Genomic DNA, 568 nt, shown 5'->3' on the forward strand with positions numbered 1-568 from the left:
TTTCTTACGGTTGCTCACAGCTTGTCAATGTGTAGATACAAATGCTGCTGTGGCTCATTTCGTCCTGCTCGCCCGGCTGCAAAGGAGGGCGTGATGGAAGAAGTGAACAACATGTCCCGGAAAAGGGGTTCCAAATGGGTAGAACATCTTATCTTTTCCTACTTGTTGGACGAGGAGTTCCGAACTCAGCATTAATTGGTTTGTTTAACGCTGCATATTTGGAAAGCAATGTGTATATGGGTGTTTTCTCATGTATTACTAAAGTCAGGGCCTTTTATACACAGTGGGAGAGCGTCGCCAACCCTGTGTTTGGGAAGAATTAAGAAAATAAACGAAAAAGTGAAAAATGTACGAGTTTTAGTAGTTTACAACCGTTCACTCTAATTTCACTCCTCCTTGCTGTATCATTTTAGTCCACATATATGAATTGCAAAAATGAAGTACGCTATGAACAGGTATGATCAGATGTTTTTGTAGGATACTATACTTTCTCTGTTGAATCGACGGAGCTGAACTTGTAGGATATACGCAGTTTATGCTGAATAAAAGAAATTGAGTTAACCTATGA

Source organism: Penaeus monodon, chromosome 28, assembly GCF_015228065.2.
Source record: "Penaeus monodon isolate SGIC_2016 chromosome 28, NSTDA_Pmon_1, whole genome shotgun sequence".
NCBI classification, from domain to species: domain Eukaryota; kingdom Metazoa; phylum Arthropoda; class Malacostraca; order Decapoda; family Penaeidae; genus Penaeus; species Penaeus monodon.